The 22801-nt window shown below is 46.2% G+C and overlaps 1 protein-coding gene across 2 annotated transcripts in view; it reads left to right on the forward strand.

The window, feature by feature from the left end:
* The window catches only part of ADARB2 (adenosine deaminase RNA specific B2 (inactive)), a 444652-nt gene that overhangs the window by 308994 nt on the left and 112857 nt on the right, over positions 1-22801 (forward strand). The gene's annotated exons all lie outside the window — the stretch shown is intronic.

Here is a 22801-nt window from a genome sequence, read left to right on the forward strand (position 1 = left end):
TGCTACTAGAACACAGCCATACAGCCCAGAAATCACACAACACCCCAGTTTGTAAGCTGCTTTGAGACTCCCTGTAGTTGAGAAAAGTGGGATATAAATCCAAACTCTTCTTCTATGTACATTCACCAAAATGGGGGCATGACACCTCCATATGTATACCCTGGCATGTATTCTACCACTTTTCTTTTTGAAACCTTCCTCCAGTCCAGAGAGTCATTCCCTATTTTAAACAGCTCTTCCACCAGAAGGAAGGCTTCAGACTTTGATGACCCAAGTAGCAGAATATGTTCTGCTATCCCCCATTACTGGTGATGCTGCATGGGTGAGGTCCTACTCACCTTCTATGACCATCCATAAGTATGGGTTCCCACTTAGCACATCTGAGGCCATCTTGCTTAAAGCCCTCTAGGTGTCAAACTTGCAGCCCTCCAGATGTTATGGACTACAGTTCCCATCACCCCTTGCCAGCATGATGGGAACTGTAGTCCATAACATCTGGAGGGGTGTGAGTTTGACAGCTGTGCTATTTTGCTGAGAACCATTTATGGGTTCTTTTCTAAAGAGAAGTATGAGGAAGGGACATTCTTTTGGCTACAGATTTATAATACGCCCACGTGTCATGAAAACAGATATTTCTTTTTATAAGGTTGTGTTTCACCTGTTGAAAAACCACATGTAACCTATGATATGGGATGTCCTTGTTTTGTTTGCTTTCAAGTTACTCTTAGATCGTTCTCTTTAAAAAAAACATAGTGCAGACGGTCTTTTTCTAGATCTCATCCCCAGACAATTCGGCCTCAGGCAAGGTTTAAAGATCTTTGTGTGAGTTGTCACATTTCTGAGTGACAGAAAGGAAATGACTTCTATTTTGTCTTGCCAATTGTATGAGCATTCAAACATATATATATATAGGCCAAACGTAGGGCATGATTCTTCCTGAGTCACGGATAGCACACTGAAGAGGCCTCATATTTGAGAAATAGTATTAGTTTTGATGGAAGACTCCTTGCTTTGCAGAAGGGAATCAGTGAATACAACAGGTGAATGTGGTGAAATATTAAAGGAGAACAAACGAGTTGTGATTGGTTGGAACAAGAGAAGCAGCTTTACTGTAATGGGTTTTGCTGCCTTCATTCTCTGTGGCCCAGAAGCTGTCCTTGTATGAGTTTTAGTCCCCAGATTTTATTTTGCCATTGTTAGTAGCTGCTGAAGCTATTTCTCTGCACAAACAGAAATTCTTTAGATTTCCCTGAGCTTTTGAAGAATAAGGTAGAAAAGGGGCATTTGTGTTCTTTTCTTTCTGAGAATTATCTGCTTTTGGGAAAAGATACTATTTTTAAAGGTTTGCTTGTTGATTTTCAAAAAGGACTTGTGACACTTAAAGATTCACAGACGGGCCATGGCTTAAGTTTTCATGGACTAGAGTCAGTGTAATTAAAGGTATGAACTGTATCTGCTTAGCTGGCAAATACATACACGGGTATAGAGGGAAAATGTGCACAATAGGGTAAAAAGGAAATAAAATGCAAGAGATGCCTTCTGTGACATTTCTTTGCAAAGCTCAGATCATACAAGATAAACACAGTGGCCATTCACAAGTGTATGGATGAGAAGAGAACCTTAAGCTAATTTCCCATTGAAGAGTTTGAAGAGTTTGGATTTATATCCCCCCTTTCTCTCCTGTAGGAGACTCAAAGGGGCTTACAATCTCCTTGCCCTTCCCCCCTCACAACAAACACCCTGTGAGGTGGGTGGGGCTGAGAGAGCTCCAAAAAGCTGTGACTAGCCCAAGGTCACCCAGCTGGCGTGTGTGGGAGTGCACAGGCTAATCTGAATTCCCCAGATAAGCCTCCACAGCTCAAGCGGCAGAGCTGGGAATCAAACCCGGTTCCTCCAGATCAGAGTGCACCTGCTCTTAGCCACTGCTCTTAGCCACTACGCCACTGCTGCTCCATTGGCTACACTGACCTTATTAGATCACAGAAGCTAAGCTGGTTAGTACTTGGATGGGAGACCACCAAGGAAGTCCAGGGCTGATATGCACAGGCGGGCAATGACAAACCACAGCCGCTTATCTCATGGCTTTAAAACATTACAGGAGTCACCATAATCATCTGTGATTTGACAGCACTTTCCACTACTAATTTGCTTAGTAAACTCTCATTTATCAGATCTGGAACTCAGCTACTCTTCTGTAATATGCAGACAATTGTTGGTATTTGTTGGGTTACTCCTGCTTATTTTAGGAATGGATTGTAACTATGCAGAATTAGGGAAATGTAATCCAGAGCCCCACCTACCTTGCAGGGTGTTTGTTGTGAGGGGGGAAGGGAAAGGAGTTTGTAAGTCCCTTTGAGTCTCCTTACAGGAGAGAAAGGGGGGATATAAATCCAACTCTTCTTCATATCTTCCCCAGTAATTTCCAGAGTCTGGTTTGTAGTTCAGTGGCAGTGACCCAGACCCAGTGACCCAGACTGCATTAAAGGGGATTTCTGTTGCAGCAATTTTTGCAGCTTGGGTTAGTTCACCTTCTTTTAATGTGTTTTATTCTTGCACGTGTATCTGGCCTTCTGTCCCTCTCCATTCTCCCACATTAGAAACACTCCCTGTGTTCTGCAGAGCTGGCAATTTCTGAGGCAGTCGTGCAGCCCTGGAGTTCAATCATCTCTGTAGGCCACTCTGCTTTTACACATCTTCTGTGAGTTGAACAATTAAACTTTTGTGTGTGTTGAATGTGACTGAAATTTAAAACAAGTACATCGGGCATCTTCAGTGGTGTTTCTTACCACAGAGATCAGGGCTCATTAAGCAAACGTCTGGTCACGTTTCATTGTTCTCACAACCTCATTTAGAAACTGAAGTGAAGATGAGCAATTGAGGGATAAGGCTTTGGCTAAAGACAACAGGAGTAATTAATCCTGGTTTCAGCGGTTGTGAGTTTTCCGAGCTGTGCGGCCATGATCTGGTAGTATTTTTTCTCCTAACGTTTCACCCACATCTATGGCTGGTGTCTTCAGAGGCATGTCACTGTAACATGTGTTACTCAATGAGCTGTGTGGCGTTCTGTGTGGCATAGTGTGGCGTTCTGGTTTTCCTCACGTTCAGTTTGAGATAAATAAGAGCCAAACCAATTGTGATGTTTGGAGTTCTGTCAATGGAGCTTCCAGCATTTTCTCCCTTTAGAAAGCAGGGATGCTAGGCACCAGTTAGGATTGATACTATAGTGCAGTGGTGGGGAGCCTATGGCATGGGTGCCAGAGGTGGCACTCAAGAGCCCTCTCTATGGGCACACGTGTCCGGGTGCAGGGGTAGCCCCGACCCCCTCCCTGGCCTCGGGCCCACTCCCCTCCCCGGCCACGGGCCCCGCAGACGGCTCCCCGGCGGCGCGGGAGGCAGCCAGCGGAGTGTGCGGAGGCTCCGCCGGCGAAGAACGTGCCGTTGGTCGTCCAGCAGGCACGCCGGACGACGAAGAGCCCCGCCGCTGCGGCTGCCCGGCCAAAGCCGTGCCAGGCGGGGGGAGCCAGCTGAGCCCTCTTGGGCTAATTAGGGGAGGTGGCCGGGAGTGCAGCTGCGGTGAGGCGGCGTCTTCAACCCCTGCCCCAACGAGCGAGGGGATAAAAGGGAGGAAGTCCGGTAGGCAAGGGGTGGTTGAGGACGGGAAGGAGGGAAGGTGGGGGACGGTGTGCGTGGGAGGAGAGCTGGGAAGGGTTGGAGAAAGGCAGGGAAGTGTTCTGGGGGAGAAACCCCTGGAGGTGGAGGAGGGACGGAGGCGAGAGGGCACGGTCCAGGGAAAGGCTATCAAGGCAAGGGCTGGTGGGGAGGCGTCCCTGCTTACCCTGCCTAGAGTTCTGCAGACCTTGGGACACCCGTGGGTAGCCGGGGCATCCTGTGGCTGAGACGGCTGTCTCAGTTAGTCCACTCCCCGGAGAATGGGAGTGAGGCCTGCGGTTCCAGCAGCCGGGCAGGGGAAGGTGGGTTGGCAGAGGGGGTCCCGGAAGGGACTCCGCCCCGGGCGCAGGACAACACGCAAACAGAGTTTGTCATGTGGGTGGGGAATCGCCCCCCACACACACACATCTAGGCTGGCCTGGGCCGCTGGACTCGATTATTAGCATTAAACCTAAGACCTAGTTTTGGGGAAGCAGTGTAGGTAACCCTATTAAGTACTGTTAAACTCCACTGATTTTCATGCTAAGAACTTAAGTGTGATCCTTTACCTAGGAGTAAGCTCGGTTGCTGGCAATGGGGCTTGCTTCTGCGTAAACCCTTCTAGGGTCGTGATTCACCTGTTCGAAGAGTTGCACGGTTGCTTCAAAGCAAAGCCACCGACTAACGCACGTCTCGGAGCCAACCGTTTTTTCTAAACTGAAACCTCAGTATTCAGGTTAAATTGCCATGTTGGCACTTTGTGATAAATAAGTGGGTTTTGGGTTGCAATTTAGGCACTCGGTCTCGAAAAGGTTTGCCATCCCTGCTATAGTGTGAGGGAAGATTTATTTTCCCAGTCTAAAATGACCCCCTCAGAATTGCTATTTGTGTCATTGGGACAACATACAACTGTTAGCATGTGTTTTCCCCAGTGGAGCTGGGCTGGTTCATAGAGGAAAACGTAAGTCCTCTCCTTGCACCACGGTCACAGTCAAAATCAGGCCCCTGTACTCCTTCTATTTAAAGGAAAAAACCATTCAGAGCTCCATACAGCCAGCTTTGTGTAGTGGTTAAGAGCAGATAGACTCTAATCTGGAGAACTGGGTTTGATCCACATGAGTGGCGGAATCTTATCTGGTGAACCAGATTTGCATCTGCACTCCTACATTCCTTCTGGGTACCATAGGCTAGACACAATTCTCTCAGAACTCTCTCAGCCCCACCTAGCTCACAAGGTGCCTGTTGTGGGGGGGAGGAAGGGAAAGGAATTTGTAAGCCCCTTTGAGTCTCCTTACAGGACAGGAAGGAAAGTATAGATCCAAACTCTTCTTCTTCTTCATTCACTCAGTTCCCAGCGTGACTTTCAGTAAGACCCTTAAGGTGGTACCCATACGGGATCAGATCTACAGATTCGGAGGAAGAAAGGCCACTGCTGAGCTCCCTAGAAATCCATATACAAATAAGTGGACTGGCCGTTCACTGGAAGGGATGTTCCTGTTGGCTGCTGCTGTAGAACACTGCTGCTTGCCATGAGCAAACAGCCTAATCCCCGGTGTCTCTGCCAGTACTTGGACTCTTGGCTTGGACTCTTCAGTAGCAAGAATGATGGGTGTCACCCTGCTGTGCCACTCCTGCTTGAGTCAGTGGAGACTCCCTAAGCAAGTGCCTCTCCCTAAGACAGTGGTGGCGAACCTATGGCACGGGTGCCAGAGGTGGCACTCAGAGCCCTCTCCATGCAAACAGAGTTGCCCCCCTCCCATATCTAGGCTGGCCTGGGCCGCTGGGCTCGATTATTAGCATTAAACCTAAGACCTAGTTTTGGGGAAGCAGTGTAGGTAACCCTGTTAAGCGCTGTTAAACCCCACTGATTTTCATGCAAAGAACTAAAGCGTGATCCTTTACCTGGGAAATAAGCTCAGTTGCTGGCAAAAGGGCTTGCTTTTGAGTAAACCCTCCTAGGGTCATGATTCACCCGTTGGAAGAGTTTCACGGTTGCTTCAAACCAAAGCCACCAACTACCACCAAGCTTACTCCCGAGTAATGCACGCCTCAGAGCCAAGCGTTTTTTTCTAAACTCAAACCTCATTATTCAGGTTAAATTGCCATGTTGGCACTTTGCGATAAATAAGTGGGTTTGGGGTTGCAGTTTGGGCACTCGGTCTCAAAAAGGTTCGCCACCACTGCCCTAAGAAATCCCTTCTTCAGCCATAATGGAGGTCTCTGACAGTGCTGGAGCCAATTAAGTCATATGACCTGGAGTATACAAATAAGGATACACGCGCACACACACACAATTTCATTTATAAGCAACTAATGAAAAACTGGCATCCATCCTGACAGAAAATGTTTCTGCCCTATTGTGCTGTTATGATCAACGGAGGGGGAGACAGTTTCTTCCAAGGCTGGAGAAACCACCAACGAAACTAGAACTCTTCAAAATCAAACCAGAGCTGTCACAAAATTCAGTAACGTCCCACTGTGGGCCCTGGACAAAGATTCCATCTGGGCCCGCCATATGGCTCTGATCCCAATCAACTATTATAACAAAACAAACCACTTGACTGCCTATTACCAATGCATCTGTAATAGTAGCAGAATCCACACACCCACCCATCTGTCCATTTCTTGCAGGCATAACTCATCAGCAGAGGCATAGCTAGGGGAAATGGAGCCCGGTGCAAAATCTGAGTTTTGCTGCCTTCCCCCCCCCCCCCCCGTTCGCTTATGTATTTTGTATTTTAGTGCATTTTCAGTTTTAAGCCTGCAGGGGGCACAGTTTTTAGGCTAGCCACATCAAAATTTCAGGGTATCTTTAGGAGACTATCCTGATGATACCAGCTGGGTTTGGTGAAGTTTGGTTCAGGGGGTCCAAAGTTGTGGACTCTCAAACGTGTAGCCCCCATCTCCCATTAGTTCCCATTGGAAACAATGGGGCACCCCCTTTGGGAATCCATAACTTTGGATCACCTGAACCAAACCTCACCTAACTTGGGTGGTACCATCAGGAGAATCCCCCGAAAACTACCTGAAATTTTGATGCTGTTAGCTTAAAAACTGCGTTCCCTGCAGGCCAAAAACTGAAAAACACTAAAAAAATACAAAAAACAAACCTGAAATTTTTGCTGCCTCCCCCCTGGCGCACGCCCGGTGCAACATGCACCCCCAGGCCCCCAGGCCTCTGCTCATCAGAAAATAAAAGTAGGCATCTCAAAATCGGCCACCAATTCCAAGATGATTGTGAGAGTTTCAAGGCCCAGAATGAAAGGCTTCAAAATATCCTGATCCAGATTATCTCCAGATTCTTCCCTCCCCCCCACACACTATTAGAGCAGTGAAAGCTAAACCAAGTTCTCACTTCTGATCCTCATTTATAACCACTAAAGTGGATTATCATTCTATTACCATGCATGTAAAAGAGAGGAGGGGAGGATGCATCATTTTACAATTTTGATAGGTTATGGGGAAATATTATTTCCCCCTTTCTGTTCATAACATTAAGAAAGATTTGCTGTTATACTAATAGGGCTGCAGGCTGTCTGAATAGTTAGAATAGTCAAGAATAGTTAGCATCTGGACTTTTTAATGTCAGCATGTGGTTCCATTTCCCCAACTATTTAGGGGCTGGCATTCATCACCCCCTCTCACAGTTGCAAAGATGCCACAGGCTCAAAAATGTTGGGGACCCTGCTATATATCAAGAGGTTTGTCATCAGCTGTATTATTCTGCTCCCATGTCTAAAAAAGTTCTCAGGTGAAGACCTAATGATGGGTTGTTCAGTGGAAGAGGTGTACATTGCAAGCAGAAATCAACTGAGCAGATCACCCAAAATTGTCAATAACTGTAGGTGTCCTGTCTCCAGATTCCAGACACAACCACTTACTAGAAACCTCATCTTCACAGCCAGTACTGGAGAAAACATCTGACACTGGTAAGCCTATCAGGGAAAGGGAGATCAAGAGTGAACATCCTGTATGCGAGCCCTCATCCCAGGAAAACAGTGTTTGTACTGAGTATGCAAATATCCACAATCACATTGTTTCTCCCATTCCCTTGCAAATAGCGGGAACTGAGTAGTTTCTTAACAGCCTTCCTGCGCTCAACAAATACTTGCAGTATTCTTATACAGATAAAGGGTTAGTATACACTGTATGGGAAGAAGAGTTCTAATGACTGCAAACCCACAAGTTCATACCCCGTTTCTCCGAAAATAAGACATCCCCTGAAAATAAGACATAGTAGAGGTTTTGCTGAAGTGCTAAATATAAGGCATCCCCCGAGAGTAAGATGTTGCAAAGTTTTTGTTTGGAAGCATGCCCACCGAACAGAACAATAAGACGTCCCCTGGAAAAATAAGGCATTCCCTGAAAATAAGACATAGCACATCTTTGGGAGGAAAAATTAATATAAGACACTGTCTTATTTTTGGAGAAACTCAGTAGGTGAAGTCAGATGGATTACAGCCACTTTTGTTAGTGCACCACAAACTCTGCTGTGTGCGTTGCTACTTATGGGCAAACATTCATTTTTTTAAAGTAATGCTTTTTATTTTTCTCACATCAGAAACACATACAAATACATACACAGACACCAAAAACAACAATAACAAGAAAAAGATCTACTCTGTGAGTCAACTCTATACCCACGTCTCTATTGTCTCTCCACAGGAGACCAGGAAGCCATTCAGCACCCACAGAGGAAGGATGTTCCTCACCTCCTGTGCCTTGCAAACCAGAATTGAGCCACAGCAGTGGCAGGTGGGAAGCCAGCTGTTCCCTACAGGGGGCTTCTACCTCCCAGAGCTCCTGGGATGTGTAGCAAATGGCTACACATTTGCACCAGTGTCTAGCATGGAGATGCAGTGATAAATTAAGCTGTGTTCTGCTTATCATGCAGCTTTCTCAGACATAGATGTTCCAGAAGAACAGACTTGTGGCAATCATAGTCCTCCATGATGCAATTACCATTCGTTTTACAAGTAATACTGAGCAATCGTTTTACAAGTAATACTGTTCCATCTGAGCTTTTGTTCTTATGCTCAGTAACAGATAGGAAACCTCCATCTCTTGTCACTTATCTTAGCATTTTGGCCTTGGCCTTGCTGGGGAGCATCTGAAAGAGCAGGAAGTGCTATATGCCCCCTTACTGCTGATATGAGAACGGACCCAGAATCAGACCACAGATTAATGTAAAGGAGCGTTGCTGTGTATGAAGAAAAGTGCTGTGAAAAGTTAAAGGAATTCTGAAAAGTGCTTGAACAGGACTATTGGTCCATGGGCTGATCATCCTGATAGTCTGCAGATATGCTGTCTTAGGGATAATCATGCAAATGGCTCTTCCTATCCCATTTTCCTGGAAAGCTGGAGATTTGAGTATGTTGGTAAACAATCTATGGGAGAGCCTTACAGGAGGCAAGAAATTGCTTATGTTGGAGATAAGGTGGAGCAAGTAGGTCTGGCTCAGATCGAAACTGGCAGATAGATTTCCTATGGAAATCCATTGCATTGGACTGGAAAATGGAACTCAACATGTAGTTCCACCGGGGGATTTTACACATTCCTGATAAATTGGATTGCTGAATCACCAGCTTGAGAAGCAGAATGTAGCAGTACACATTTTAAGTGTAGAATGGAATAACATAGAAATGAGCAAAGAGGCTGGAGTGGTTGTGTGAGTCTTCCTAAATAAATGAATATCTGTTAGTCTGAAAACATCCCCAGGGACACACGGGAATGAAGGGCTGCCTCTCTTTGTACAAGACCACATACCAATTCAGAACATGACAGTAAGCCTTACAAACTGTACCCTTCTTGCACCCAGTGAAAATGGTAGTGGCCAGAAGCAGCTGGATATTTACCTTAGTGACACCCCACTTGTGGAATGTTTTTTTTTCTTGAAAATGGTGGTATTCTTCAGGTACACAAAGTACAACTAGCTAGCCTCAGTCTCAAAATTTCCCTAACAGTTTGAATAGTTGTGTCTTGTTGTAAAACCCATGATGCAGTGTGACTGTGAGAGAAAGTCAATGCATAAGAGCTATAGGGCTTAACAGGCTATGCAGGATTAACCAATGATGTGGAGTGCCCATGGGCATAATCAACATATTTTATCATCTGTCTTGTTTAAGAAAAGTCTTTTGAATTATTTTTCCTGTTTTGGTCTGGACTGTTCTCTATGAATATCTTTCTCTATCTGTGCACTTTTAGTCTCCTCTGCAGCGAGCATACATTCCCCTCGGGTCAGATTTTCAGTTGCACGTTTCCCTTCCTCTCAAACTGACTGCACTGCAGATCAGAAAATCTCCATGGTTTCTGAAAGTGGGTAAAGTTCAACTTTCCCCCTGTCTTTGCAGGGAAAGTGAAGGAGTTGGCCATGCATGACTCTCTCCTCGGTTTTCTCGTTCCTTCAGGCCTTCCCCTGCCCACCCAACAGTTTTGTTTTGGTCATGCTGTTCTTTTTATTTTCATGATGCTGAATACCAACAGTTTCATGCGGGTGTGTACCAATAGTTCAACTGACCAGTGTAATTGACATGGTCTGTTGAATTATTGATATATCAAAGATAGCACCCCACACGCACACGCACGCGCACACACCAAAAAAAAAGGCAACAGGCAAACGTTCCAGAGAGAGATTGCATGGAAAGGAAAAGAAGTGAGTGGGGATGCTTTGCAGCAAGAGACTTCCCTTTTAAACAAATAACTGTGGAAGCCCCCACTGTGAAGCACAGAGCTGTGCCACAAGCAGTAAATGCATAAGTGGCCTTTGACTTTTTTAGATTTGTATTTTGCTGTGTTTAGCATTATTTTGTAGCTTTTTAAAAATCTTGTTTTATCAACAAACCTCTTTGAGTGTACAAAAAATGTATGAAAAACGTTTTTACAAGTCAGTTAGGCAGAGTGACGTGCAGTTCGTCCTTTGCATTTGTATAGCATTTTCAAGCCTACAAAGCATTTGACTTATGTCATCTTATCATAATTTTTACAGAAACCTGGTAAAGTAGGTTAGCATACTTATCCCCATGTTCCAGATGGGGGAGGCAGAAGCTAAGGTAGCGTGACCTGCCTAAGGCCACTCAGTGGATTCATAGCAGATGGGGGTGGATTGATTAGTAAAGCTACCAGGCGAATTCTCAGAAGTCTGGTGGATTGCCCCCTGCCATGGGGACACCCTGCCCCAGATGGGCAGGAGCCATTATTGCCCCAGGTGGGCAGGAGCCAGGTGGCCATTGTGAGCAGGTGTGATCAAGACAAACGGAACCAACCTCTGCCATGAGCAAGGTGACTAGAACCAGCTACATACTAAGCAGAGGGAGTGGAGGCAGCTAGTAGTCCCTGCCATGCACAAGCTAGAGGGAATCAGTGTCTCATGACTTGCAGAAGATTAACTTAAGGTATAAGAAAGTCAACTGATGCAACGTTAAAGCTAATCCTAATACACAATCACTGTGTCTCGGAAGCTGTTGAGTGTATAGAGCACAGGTGTCAAACTTGCGGCCCTCCAGATGTTCATGAACTACAATTTCCATCAGCCCTTGCCAGTATAGCCAATGTTGGAGGGAGTGATGGGAATTGTAGTTCATGAACATCTGGAGGGCCGCGAGTTTGACACCCCTGGTATAGAGCCTTGCTGTATAGCATTGTTGCATTTGGTTTGAGTTGTATATATGCATTTTATTGTTTATGCACCTTTTAAGCACATAAGATGATTAACTTAAGCCAAGACACTACCACAGCCATTTTTCTCCTTCCCAGTTGGAAGGAGCCCTTTCCAGGACTGTTTTGTGCTCCCACTCTTCCTCTGATAGCAGAGGAGAGATTCAAACCAGAGACTTCCTGAACTGTAGCAGACTCTCATAACCATGATGTTATCTCCCCCGTCAGACCAGTTGATCCAATAGCCCCTCTCTCCCTCAACAGGCCATGGGAGTTGTATAGAATCAGTCCTCAATGGTTCAGGAGACTTGCTGTCTCCTTTCTGAGGAAAAAGAGGCAAAGGCCCATAAAAAAGGAATTAATTTATATTTAATATTTTCATATGCCCACAGCCTCACCTGCCTGTGCCTGTTACCTGGTTGTATTCACTACCCTGGCCTCGATGGCCCAGGCTAGCCTGATCTTATCAGATCTCACAAGTTGACCCTGGTTAGAACTTGGATGAGAGACCACCAAGGAAGTCCAGTGTTGCTATGAAGAGGCAGGCAATGGCAAGCTACCTCTATTTGTCTCTTTCCTTAAAAACATATGCCAGCTATGACTAGATGGTGCTTTCCACCTGCACCCTAACCTTAAAGCAGAGGTGGGATCCAGCAGGTTCTCACAGGTTCCCGAGAGTAGGTAACTAATTATTTGTGTGTGCCAGGAGGGGGTTACTAATTGGTGATTTTACCATGTGATTTTTGCCTTAGTTATGCCCCTCCTCTCAGCAGTAGCGCGCAGAACTTGAAGCAGTCTAGCAGGAGGTGCACCGGCGTGCGTGGCAGCCTGCGCCTGCGTGCATTCGTTTCCCACCCAAGGACCAGCACAGCGGCTACGTCCTTGCCACAGCCCCGCCCAGGAATGCCCCACCCCAGAATGCCCGGCCCCGGCCCCGTCGTACCCTGCCCAGCCCCCTTGGCACTACACCACAGTTTGAATCCCACCACCATGGGAACCTGTTACTAAAAATTTTGGATCCCACCACTGCCTTAAAGCCTCCTGAAACAGAGCTGGAGGGAGGATTAGCTATCCAAGCCTCTTTTTTTTTTTTAAAGGGAAAGTCAAGTTCATCTTCTGTTTCTTCTGTGCAACTGTCCTAGATTATAGATGGGCATTTGGCAAGTTTTTAATTAAAAGACATATACAATCTAGCTTTCATTGCCCAGGGTGTAAAATGGCACTTTTAAGGATGACTGTCTGTGAGCGTATAAACAAAACAAGCAAAATTATTCCTTTCTTTCTCAGCGTGCTTCTCTCATCAGTAATTAAACATTATTTGTTTCCTATGATTAAGGCCTAAACCGCTGATGCTAAAAGCAAAAAAGCAAGCTTCTTCGTAAAGGCAGTCTGGCAATTTGTCACGGGCAAGGGCATTCCAAAATACATATAGAGATCCCCACCTGAAGGGATACCATTTGAGTAAACCCAGCAGATTTAGATGCACATTAGCTTTGCAACTGAGGCTGCAATGTTTAACTAGCCGGTTAAATTATCAATTAAAACCTCTTTTGATTTGTGCAATTCTTAGACTCATTTAGACCTTTTCTGCATGATATTTTTAGGCTGGGAATAAAAAGTTTCCTCTGTGAACTTCTGCATTGTCATTGTGTGTCCCCGTTCCCCCCACCCCACCCCACACACGGGCGCATACACACACACTTTTCCTCCGTTGTATCTGGAAATACTTTTACATCATTTCTTTCACATTTCTTTCACAGTGTGATCATACGGAAACATTTTATTTTTCCCGCCAAAACCACAGACTGTTTTCTGCACCCCCTGTGCAGTTACCAAACCTCAATTTCAGCACTTGTTCTGCCCTTTTTTTTAACGTCTTACCTCACAGCTTCGCCCCTCTTCCTTCTTAAAATTTATTATTTCTGGTGTTTTTTCTTTTTCCCCCACTGTTTTTGGTATCAACAAATCAGTGATACTGTGAATCATCACTACAGTGCAGGTGTGGAAAAACACTTGGCGGCCAACAACATTTTGGGAAGGGAAGTCCAGACACTTCAGTGTAAACTTTGGGATCGAAAACATCTTTGAAATGGCGTGTTCAGAAAAGGCCGACTGTTTTTTAATTTAGATTTTTAAACCCTGCTTTTTTGGCCAGCCCAAAACAGCTTTCAATATCCACCTTGAACCATGAGAAAAGGCAGGATATAGAATTTTAACCAATAAATAAACATCATTTCCCTCCTATTTTCCCCTCACAACAACCCTGTTAAGTAGGTTGAAGAATGGCTGGCGCAGTGTCATCCAGCAAGTATCTATGGCAGAACAGGGATTCAAACTTGGGTCTCCCACAACCAGGCATTTAGATGCATAACTTCCCCTTCCAATTAATACATTAAAGCTTATTTTAATTGATTACAATTTGTTGCCCTAAGATTTAAAAAAAAAAGATTTCTGGATGTGACTTTTCTGTTCTTGTGCAGGCCACTATGTACGCAGAAGCCTTTTCCCACAGAGAGCTTGTGGGATGCTACAAAATGTTGTCTTTGGAAATGATATTTTATGGTTGCTTTATTTCCAAAGGAGACATAATTACTTTTGCGCTGGGTTGCTCTGGAATAACTTTCTTCTCATTTGAATCTCACCAGCTCTGCCTACTTGTAATATAATTAACAAAGGGCATTCTCCAACCACCGTTAAGTTAAATGCTTGCTTAACTCAAATGGGTGTAAAAGTACTTAACCTTTGCTAGATCATACTCAAAGACTCTACATCAACTCTCTGAAAGGGCAGCTAAACATTAGGTGAGTGGCAGCATCCACCGAAATCTGAACAGAGTTTATCTTGCCTCCCTTTGCAGGGATCTCAAAACCTCTGGATTTTGTTGTTTTTTTGGAAGGGGTGCCTCCGTGATGTTTGTGGTGGGATCCAGCAGGATTCCTCAAGCAGGTTCCCAAGAGTAAGATTCACGTTGGTGTGTGTGTGCCGAGGTGTGCCCCACAGCATCCTGCACCTGCCTGTGCCTGTTGAAAGCCACCTGGTTGTATTTCCACTACCCTGGCCTCGATGGCCCAGGCTAGCCTGATCTTATTAGATCTCACAAGTTGACCCTGGTTAGAACTTGGATGGAGGAGACCACTCAAAAGGAAGTCCGACCATGTTGCTATGAAGAGGCAGGCAATGGCAAGCTACCTCTATTTGTCTCTTTCCCTTAAGAAACATATGCCAGCTACTGACTAGGTGGTGCTTTCCATCTGCACTTACTATACCTTTTAAAGCAGAGGTGGGGATCCAGCAGGATTCTCACTGGGTCTCCCGAGAGGCTGGAGGTTAACTAATTTATTTGTGTGTGCCAGGAGGGGGTTACTAATTGGCGATTTTGCCACGTGATTTTTGCCTTAGTTACACCCCTCCTCTCAGCAATGCGTAAGCGCGGCATGAGAACTTGAAGCAGTCTAGCAGGGAGGTGCACCAACGTGCGTGGCAGCCTGCGCCTGCATGCATTCATGTCCCACCCAAGGACCGGTGCAGCAGCTGTGTCCTTGCCACGGCCCCACCCAGGAATGCCCTGCCCCAGAATGCCCGACCACGCCCCCATCGTGCCCCGCCCAGCCCCACTGGCACTACGCCACAGTTTGAATCCCACCACCATGGGAACCTGTTACTAAAATTTTTGGATCCCACCACTGTCTGTATGTTTGCGGTGGAGGTTTTCTTCTGAGTGTCTTTGCCTGAAGAAGAATTCTGTGTGGATTTAGACACCGGCTTGCAGTTCTGAAGGCCCTGATTAGCTCATATAAATGCCATCTTGCCGTCTTTAAAGGAAGGTAACAGGGCCCTTTATAGCTCCTGCTAACTTTGACTTATTTGCTAATTTGAACAGAACTGTCCTCTCCGGAGAGCTAATGGTGAGGATTTGTCCACCAACTGGGCACTGAATTATTACTGTTCGGAGCCATTATCGTGAGAGGAACTTGTTTGGGACCATTACGTCTCCAGCAAAGAGAGCAAGAGTATTTATTAGATGAAAAGCTTGGTGTCTCAGTCCAGAGTCATCATCTCATAAAGACGCCTGTAAAAGAGCCCCTCTTACGGTTATCAGTGACTTCCCTGTTGCTTTTCCAGCTGAAGAAAAAAAAATGAGAGGAACGGTTCAAAAATCTGCCGGTCCTCGTTAAGATTGCTGCTTCCTCTTGGACTCGCACCCTCGTATTGTTTACGAGGCTCTGTCATTATCGACTTTGCATGTCCTGAGATCACTGCAGTCTTCCGAGAAGGATCACAACACAAACACATGGCATGAGTGAGCATCCTTCCGTGTGCCTGGGCCCCGCGCACACCACCTTTGCTTTGATCAGACTGCTGGTGTTCATTCCCAAATTGCATTCTTTATCTGTTTGCCGCCAGTATTCACATCTAGGAAGATCCACATTTAGCCTAACAGCTTTTCATTTCCAGAATGCAAAGCAGCAGGCCGGTTGGGGCTACCACTGAGTTTTGACTCCCTCTTGTGGTGCTCTTGACACATCTTACTCGATGCTTTCTTGTTCCCTTTGCAAGGGAGACGGAGGGGAAGGAAGATGGAACACTCTGCATCATGCAAACAGGCGCTTCTTTAGTTCTTTATTGTCATCAATAAGGAATCGTTAATTGCATACAGCTTATGAGAACCCTTACATATACTTTAAATATAGGACAGATTGAGCAGGAGAGAAACATGAGTTACTGAGATCCAGTGCACGTGTGATTTATGTATTTGCTTACTTATTTATTTCCTGTGTACCCTGTCTTTTCCCCCAGTAGGCACCCAAAGTGGCTTACACTGTTTTCCTCTTCTATTTTACCCTCACAACAAGTAGTATGCATGCACACGAAAGCTGATACCAAGGATAAAACTTTGTTGGTCTTAAAAGTGCCACAGGACTCAAAGGCTGATTCCGCATGGGTCAAAAAAAGCAGTGTGAAAACGGTGTGAAAATGGTGTAAAAGGGTTTAAAACAGTATAAAAGGATTCATACCGTTTTCACACCGTTTTTACACTGCTGTTTTTCGCCCATGCGGAATCAGCCAAACATTTTTCTGCTGCTTCAGACCAACAGAGCTACCCACCTGAATCTAACAAGTCTGAGACAGATTTAAGCCGAGGCTCCATCTACACATCCCAAAGTCCTCATGTTTGTGAGGTAACAATGTGTGGACTTTACATCACACAAACAAGGGGAGCTTTCCATCTCCCTGACATACCCAAGCTCCTTTTCACTTGCAATCAAAGAAGAAGAAGAAGAAGAGTTTGGATTTATATCCCCCCTTTCTCTCCTGTAAGGAGACTCAAAGGGGCTGACAAACTCCTTTCCCTTCCCCCCTCACAACAAACACCCTGTGAGGTGGGTGGGGCTGAGAGAGCTCTGAAGAACTGTGACTAACCCAAGGTCACCCATCTGGCATGTGTTGGAGTACACACGCTAATCTAGTTCACCAGATAAGCCTCCACAGCTCAAGTGGCAGAGTGAGGAATCAACAGTGGAAACAGAAGATCACGATAGTGGGCCAGAGATAAAATAGAATGGTCCTTTTTTTCCACAGAAGTTCTTGCTTGGGCTCCAGAAGGTTATGCGGGAGGGTAGGAGTAGAGTGCCCATTAAAAGAATATTTATTTATGTGATAGGAGCAGTTATTGAACGTATAGTCAACCATTCAAAAACAATTCAATTATATAAGATGTTCCAGTTATCTAAAGAAAATTCAGAATAGAAAACTGAGAAAATAGGATTGAGGTGTATTATATTTTCCTTGCACCATGTACCTCCTGATACACTTACAAAATATTTTTGAGGAGGTTTTGGTTCTGTGTATATCACATAATAATTGTCTATTTTTTGCTTTACTGAGTCAAATATCTCTTCATGTGTCCATTCAATGACGGCTTCATGTGCTGTTTGATAAGCAGTTACTAGAGGAGATATCTATAGGAGACCATTATAAGGAGACCATCTTTGTTGCCATTTTAAAAATAGAACTTGCCAATTCCTTTTTTTTTCAACATCTCTCTGACAGTGCAGTTCTGTTCAGAGTTACTCCAGTCTAAACTATTGATTTTAATGGGCTTAGACTGGATAAGATTATGCCGTTAAGACACGTCGCATATTCACAGAAAGATGTTTCTCTCTCAGTGCCTAATTATGTATTAATAATATGAACAATAGTTTAGAATAGCACCTCAGTTAAACAGCTAAGACTGGCCTATTTCCAGAATCTGTAAAGGAGAAAAGACATGCAACAGCAGGTCATAAAATAAACAAACAAATAGTGATAGTGCCTGGGTTTTTATATTTAAAATTAACTATATTCGCTGTATTCCAGTGATATCTGGGGATACAGATGGCTTTTGTGCTCAGGGATCTTCCAGTCCCACTACCTGGCTGCTGGGGGGGAAAATGATCCATATTTTCAGTGGATAGGAGACTTACAATGCAATCCAGAAATGTGGGGGGAGTGAAAGGGCTGTGGAGTGAGCATGACCTCATCATCCACATAAATGCTACTCCGAAGGGCATAAGTAGCATCAAAGCTGGCAACAGGGAGCCATAGATCAACATGGTGCCCAGGCACAAATGCTGGCCGGCAGCATTGAAGGCAGTGGTGGGATCCAAAAATTTTAGTAACAGGTTCCCACGGTGGTGGGATTCAAACTGTGGCGTAGCACCAATGGGGCTGGGCGGGGCACGACGGGGGCATGGCCGGGCATTCCGGGGGTGGGGCATTCCTGGGCGGGGCTGTGGCAAGGACGCAGCCGCTGCGCCGGTCCTTGGGCGGGAAACGAATGCACGCAGGCGCAGGCTGCCACGCACGCCGGTGCACCTTTTGCTAGACTGCTTCAAGTTCTGCGCGCTACTGCTGAGAGGAGGGGCGTAACTAAGGCAAAAATCATGTGGCAAAATCACCAATTAGTAACCCCCTCTCGGCACACACAAATAATTAGTAACCTACTCTCGGGAACCTGTGAGAACCTGCTGGATCCCACCTCTGATTGAAGGCATTCCCAAGGCAGAGCTGACTTTAGTCGGCTTCCTAAGGGCCTTCAGCCCAGGAACATCCCCTTTGGCTAGCATCAACTCATGACAGCTGAAAGTATGGCTCAGTCCATTGGGCGGCATAGGGACTTTTCACTGTCCCAGTGCTTTTTCACACTTTTTTGCTTCCCGCGCTGTCGCAAACCTTGCTGGAGGTGGTGGGGCTGTGCCATGGCCAGTCTCGGCAAAACTACCACCCTTCTGGACTGGGCTGCTCATACCGTACCCCTCTGTACACGCTTGTACCAAAGCCCTTACTGAACTCTTTCCCGTTTTGTGAAAAGGGGGATATCCTTGACTGGGAGACAGCCTGCTCCCACAACCACTCTCATAATATTATGGCAACCACTGCATCAGCCATTACACCAGCGTGGTGTAGTGGTTAAGAGCAGATGGACTGTAATCTGGAGAACCGGGTTTGATTCCCCACTCCTCCACGTGAGCCGGGAACTCCAATCTGGACAGCCAAGTTTGATTCAACATTCCTGAAAATTTTCGAGATTTTAAAGCTGAACCCGAAAAATGCAACCCCTTCGCAGCTGTATGCAGGGGACCAGCTGAGCCAATCCCTACATTCCGTTGTGTTGGGCCACCTCTCTGCTTGCGAAGTGTCAACCAACTTTGCAAGTGTGAAGGGAGGGTTTCCTGTGGAGATCGGGGTTACCAATCTCTGCAGGCAGCAGTGCTGGCTGCCTCCCCATTTGTGACGCTGGAACCAGCTTCACAAGCAGAGAGGGAAATTTAAAACAACATCTGCCCCCAATCCAAGGGAAGGTAAAAAAAAGACTCTGTATGCAACCAAATGGATTCCATTGAATGGGATGAGATGGCTAAAAACAGGCTATCTTCATGTCATCTGTTGTGTAGCGACCACGAAGCGGGGTGGGGACAAATACCCTGGGTGGGCCTCCGTTCGGTCACGTGGGGGTGGAAAATCACCCCCCACACCCCTCTCCCTTCCCCCCTCAGTCGGCCCCACCAGGCTGCTTCTTCAGCCAGTAGAGGCCACCCGGCGGAGACCGCAGCTGAGCCCCCCTCCGTCCTGCCAGGCTGCCCGGGACCACCACCAGCTCAGGTAAGTGGGGTGCTGGGGGCGCCATTTTGCCCTGGGCGCCATTTTGCCCTGCTACACCTCTGAGTACCCCCTTAGCGATTCGTTGAACTACTGTGATATTATAGATATCTGAGCTGCACATGCAGTGAGGCATATACCTGCTTAGCTGTGAGAGATTAAATTCGGGCCATTCTATGGGCATCTCATGGTTCTATGACAATCTTTCTTCCTGAAGAAACCTGTTCCTTCGCTTCCCCACTCCAACCCATTAACCATTGAAAGTGGTAGATGAGATCATTTCCTCCTTAAGTTGCAAAATGATAAATTTAGAGAAGTTCTATAAATCGAAGCCCTAACGCTCCCATGTTGTCATAGAAACATCAAACAGAGCAAAAAGACAGACTGATTTTTGGAGCACATATATTAATGCTAGTAAATGATTCACGGAAGGAGAGACCTTGTGTATTTACCCATGACAACATCCTTTATGTATCATTGCTGTGATGGACATTAAAATAGAGGGATATTGATCCCACTGTCATTGCTTTAGAAAACTGACGAGGAATAAGCGAATAGCATTCCTTCAGCTCATTCCAAAAACACCCCAACAGACCCAAGTGATGAAATTTGCCTTTGATTAAAAAAAAACTCTATAAAATACCTTTCAGATTTCCCAGCCTTTGATGTCGCTGTTTGAAATTCACTCTTCTGTGGACAAGGAAGAGCTGCAAAAGAATGTAAATTTGTTTTTATTATTTCAAAAACCAGAAATATGCATGTTTGCCTGCAAACTTCTTTTGATGCTCCTGCGGATTGCCGACACACTTCCAGCAGGAACACAATAGTGAGTCCAGCCAATCCCTTTCATGTTTCAGAAATTTCAAGAAACAAAGCCGAGCAGAAAGCCAAGCTCCTTAAAGAGCAAAGCGACGCCCAAGAGAGCGGCATTATTAAACTAAGTCTAAATGGAGCAGGAGGCTAGCCCCCCACCCCACCCTGAAAAGACGCTGTGCTTGACTGTCAGGGGTGGGCTGCGTGAATAAGAGGGATCAATTAAGCAAGCGTGCAATAACAGTGGTTTGCAAGATAAACACCGATGGTACCAGATTGATCAGTGAGGGAGAAAGAAAACATTGACAAGGCGAGCCAAAAAGAGGCTTTCCGTCTGCCTTTGACAGAAATTGATCGGAGTAAATTAAACACTTGTTCTCCAGCCAGTAGAGTTATCAGGGAAGATATAAAGTTTCCCCCTTTGTTAGGAAGCCGGCTTCTCGGTTTTTATCAACTTTGGGGGAGGCTGCCGTTTGCAGCAAAAATGTGAAGGCTACAGACCTTGAAAGCAAAACCGATAGTTCTGGAGGGCAAGCTTGGAATGCAGGAAGCAGTCCTTGGAACTGATAGAAATGGTGCAGGGAGGATGGGCAAGCCAACCTGCATGTTGGTTGGAAGTGCATTCACTCATTCGTCGTTGATTTATTTACAGGGTTTATTTAAAAAAAAAACTTCTGCCAAAATGAGACCCAAAAGCAAAGGATAAGAAAATAAAAAAAATCACCTTTCAAGGAGTTAAAGGGGACTGTGGTAAAGTTGCCAGGCCATTCCTTGCAACCAGTGGTGGTGGAGATACAGCTGGGGCCGTGGGGGCACGCCATCACATGTGGCACTACATCACTTCTGGGGAAAACCAAAAAATGACAGGGTAGCTCTAGGAATCACTTCACATGCTGTAGGAACAGTGGTGGGATCCAAAAATTTTAGTAACAGGTTCCCATGGTGGTGGGATTCAAATTGTGGCGTAGCGCCAATGGGGCTGAGCAGGGCACGACGGGGGCGTGGCTTGGCACGACGGGGGCGGGGCATTCCTGGGCGGGGCTGTGGTAAGGACACAGCCGCTGCGCCAGTCCTTTGGCAGGAAACGAATGCACGCAGGCGCAGGCTGCCACACACGCTGGTGCACCTCCTGCTAGACTGCTTCAAGTTCTGCACGCTACTGCTGAGAGGAGGGGTGTAACTAAGGCAAAAATCACGTGGCAAAATCACCAATTAGTAACCCCCTCTTGGCACACACAAATCATTAGTAACCTACTCTCGGGAACCTGTGAGAACCTGCTGGATCCCACCTCTGTGTAGGAAAACTATCGCATTTCCAGTGATTCCTAGAGTGATTCCATTACATCTGGGTTTTCCCTGTAAGTGATGTAACAGTGTCACCTCGCTAAGCCCAGTTAGCATAGGCTACTGTGATGTCACATGTTCCTGGGCGCAGGCCATGCAGTCACGTGGGAGGGTGCAAAATTGCCCCCCACAAACCCGCTCTTTCCCCCCCTCTGCACCCGCGCCTACTCGGCCTGAGCTGCCCGCCCCAAAAGAAGAGCCAAGAAGGCAGCAAGAGGAAAAGTTCTTCCCCCTTTGCGATTCTCTCCACACACCACCACGTTTCTTCCCCTCCCACCTCCTCCTTCTTTTCCTCCTCCTCATAGGAGGAAGTGAAGAAAGAGGGGGAGGGGAGGGGCAAGCAGGCCAGGCGAGCCTGGGGAAAATGGCGGCGGCTCCTCCTGCCCTGCTGGGCGCCGTGCTCCCCTCCTCCCTAGGCTCAGTCGGGAGTGCTTTGATTGCATGTTCCTGCACGGCAGGGGGTTGGACTTGATGGCTCTCGTGGTCTCTTCCAACTCTGTGATTCTATACCAGTGGTGGCGAACCTTTGGCACTCCAGATGTTATGGACTACAATCCCCATCAGCCCCTGCCAGCATGACCAATTGGCCATGCTGGCAGTGGCTGATGGGAATTGTAGTCCGTAACATCTGGAGTGCCAAAGGTTCGCCACCATGGCTCTATACTAACTGGTACCACTGATTCCACTGATTCTCTGGATCAAGCCTGCTGCACACCTGGCAAACTGGCTCCAACCCAATTGAGCAGCATTAGAACTGTATAATTTCTTTTGTAGCTGAACCAGTTGTTAAGGCAGATCAGTCAGTTTCCATCTCTGAGACCTCGATCTCAGGTGTTATGGAAGGATATGTAATATAGACTTTGCCAGAGAATGCAATGAGTACTGATTACATTTAAGTTCTTTGACTGTGTTCTCCTAGTGGTTTGCTGGTTTACAGTTTCCCATCTGGCTTTACGCTATGTTTACATGAGCTGTGGTAGAGCTGCAAAAAGTGGAATCGATAGAGTAGAGATCTACAGCAGCTGCATCACAAAGGTTACTGCAGTGGGAAAATAGCTGATGAAGGCTAGATGTAATGAGGTGGAACATCCTGAAAGTAATTCCTAGCCGCATCGTATAACTTCACCTGACATGGATAATCCTCGATAGAATAAGGAATTTTTTTTTCTCTGGAAAAGAGTTTTGTGATCTGTGGAGACATGGG

This window comes from Sphaerodactylus townsendi, linkage group LG11 (assembly GCF_021028975.2).
Source record: "Sphaerodactylus townsendi isolate TG3544 linkage group LG11, MPM_Stown_v2.3, whole genome shotgun sequence".
In the NCBI taxonomy this organism is placed as follows: Eukaryota; Metazoa; Chordata; class Lepidosauria; order Squamata; family Sphaerodactylidae; genus Sphaerodactylus; species Sphaerodactylus townsendi.